General features: G+C 42.3%; 1 pseudogene; it reads left to right on the top strand.

Annotated features, from left to right (window-relative positions):
* The first annotated feature begins 1,970 nt into the window (after positions 1-1,970).
* LOC120595129 (uncharacterized) lies at positions 1,971-2,089 on the top strand (annotated as a pseudogene).
* Positions 2,090-2,916: the final 827 nt, after the last annotated feature.

The raw sequence follows: 2,916 nt of genomic DNA, 5'->3' as shown, positions 1-2,916 counted from the left end.
CATCGGGATCCCAAACCCAATGTTCCAGTGCCAGGAAGAGAAGTCCTAACAACTTCTGGCTGTGAGAATCAGCAGAGATTTTGTCTGAATGGGATGGAGGTCCTCTGGAGTTGCAAACATTCCTCTTAAGAAGTCAGGGAATATATTTACTCACAGACTCACTCACTCTGGGCTCCAGTGCTGGGGCAGTGGCTTGGGAGGCACCAGGAACATACAGGGAGGAACTGAGCTGTCTAGCTTTGGGGCGAGGGCTGGAGGGGCAGCTTTCTCCCAGTCAGAGGTACCTAGAAGCCATTGTTCCTTTGTTGAGCCCTCCCCTGCCCAGCTTTTAGACACAGGCAGCCACTATATCTGAGTCTCCATCAACCTAACACTGGTTGCCCTTCTCAGGTGATTCCCTGAGACCCTGCCCCTCCAAAATGCCGGCCCACCCAAGCTGCTTCCATTAGATTTTCCATACAAATGGCCCATCTTGGCTCATGCTTCAGACTTTCTTAAAATCTCTCAAAGATTCACAAAACCTAAACAAGCAACTTCTGGCCTTGGTGTGCCCTGTACCTATTGCTGAGCAGCCCCAAGCCCAGAACCAGCAGCAGTCAGCCTTGGTTTGCAGCCTGGCTTTTTGAGGTACCTCCAAGCCCAGCGTGGGTGATGACCATCTGCGGATAGCTTGGTGGCCCATGCCAGGTGGCTTCACTCAGGGCACAGGCAGCAATGTAATTTAGCCTGTGGCAGGGCACCTACCAGGAGTCCCCGACCTGCATGCCTGGTGGCTAGCTTTGGTCTGAGCTAGAGCACCACCTAGGGTCACATCCAAGGAATGACACATTTAAAGGGGAGACTGGGCAGGCACCAGAGCCCTTCTAAAACAAATTCTGCTCTATAGGGTCAACCCATACGCAGTGGCTCCTTCCCTGGTTATGGCCAGTCCTCATAATCAGCCCAAGGGTCAATCTCTCCCACTAATGTGCAAACATAAACCAAGGCTCAACTACAACAAGAGGGCACACACAACTTATACAAGGGACGTACCTGGAGCACACAGTGTCACTGGGCCCTACAGCACACCTACTACATAAGGCCATTCTACTAAGACCAGGAGACATAGCAGCCCTACCAAATACACAGAAACAAACACGGGGAGGCAAAAAAAAAAAATGGGGAGACAAAGAAATATGTCTCAAATGAAATAACAGAATAAAGCTCCAGAAAATAACACAACAAAATGAAGACAAGCAACCTACCAGATATACAATTCAGAACTCTGGTTATAAAGATGCTCAAGGAACTTAGGGGAAAAGTAGATGAACTCAGTGAGAACTTTAACAAAGAAAGAGAAAACATAAAAATAGAGATAGGAAACATAAAAAGAACCAGTGAGAAATGAAGACTATAATAAGAAATGAAGAATACCTTAGGAGGTTAGGTAAAGATTAGATTAGATGAAGCAGAGAATCAAGTTAGCAATTTAGAAGATATGGAAGCAGAAAACACCCAATCAGAACAGTAACAAAAAAAAATAATACAAAAAAATGAGGATAGTTTAAGGGGCCTCTGGGACAACACCAACTGTACCAACATTTGCATCATAGGAGTGCCAGAAGAAAAAGAGAGAGTGCAAGGAATTGAAAACCGATTTCAAAAAATAATGACAGAGAACTTCCCTAACCTGGCAAAGGAAATAGGCATGCAAACTTCTGAAGCACAGAGTCCCAAACAAGATGAACCCAAAGAGGCCCACATCGTAATTAAAATGCCAAAGTTTAAAGACAAAAAGAGGATCTTATAAGCAGCAAGGGAATAGTAGTTAGTAACCTCTAAGAGAGCTTCCATAAGACCGTCAGCTGATTTCTCAATAAAAACTTTGCAGGCTAGAAGGGCTTGGCATAGAATATTCAAAGTGATGAAAAGCAAGGACCTACAACCAAGACTATTCTACCAGTGAAGCTATCATTTAGAATTGAAAGACAGTCTACGGCCATGCCACCCTGAACAAGCCCGATCCCATCTGATCTCAGAAGCTAAGCAAGGTCAGGCCTGGTTAGCACTTGGATGGGAGACCACCTAGGAAGATCAGGTGCTGCAGGCATTAAAATAAAAAATAAGGGAATTGTAAGCTGACAAGGTCCTTGCATTCTGTGAGGGTTGCCTCACCAAATAGATTAGATAGATAGATAGATAGATAGATAGATAGATAGATAGATAGATAGATAGATAGACAGACAGATGAATGATAGATAGAAAGAATGGAAGAACACATAAAGAGCTTCCCAGACAAGAAAAAGCTAAAGGAGTTCAACACCACCAAGCCAGTATGACAAGAAATGTTGGAGAGACTTCTTTAAGAAAAAGAAAAAAGAAAAGATCAAATATATAATTGGCAATAACTACATATCCATCAACAATTATTTTTAAATGTAAATGGATTAAACGCTCCAATCAAAAGATAGGGTGGCTGAAAAGATAAGAAAACAAGACCCTTATATATACTGACTATAAGAGACACACTTCAGATTGAAAGTCATACACAGACTGAAAGCAAAGAGATTAAAAAAAGATGTTTCATGAAAATGGAAAGAAACAAACGAACAAAAAACTGAGGACAGCAATACTTATACCAGACAAAATAGACTTTAAAATAAAGGCTATAACCAGAGACAAAGGAGGACCCAGCAATCCCACTTTTGGGTATTTATCCAAAGAAACCCAAAACACCACCTCAAAGGGACATGTGAAGTTATATGTTCATTGCAGCATTATTTACAATAGTCAAGATATGGAGCCTATCTGGGTATCCATCAATGGATGAATGGATGAAGAATAGGTAGTATATATATACAGTGGGATATACTCAGCCATAAAAAAGAATGAAATCGTGCCATCTACAACAACATGATTGGACCTAGAGGGTATTAT

This window comes from Pteropus medius, unplaced genomic scaffold (genome assembly GCF_902729225.1).
Source record: "Pteropus medius unplaced genomic scaffold, Ma_sr-lr_union100, whole genome shotgun sequence".
In the NCBI taxonomy this organism is placed as follows: Eukaryota; Metazoa; Chordata; class Mammalia; order Chiroptera; family Pteropodidae; genus Pteropus; species Pteropus medius.
The sequence above is the reverse complement of the archived record's forward strand: the minus strand, read 5'-3'. Positions and strand labels throughout refer to the sequence as shown.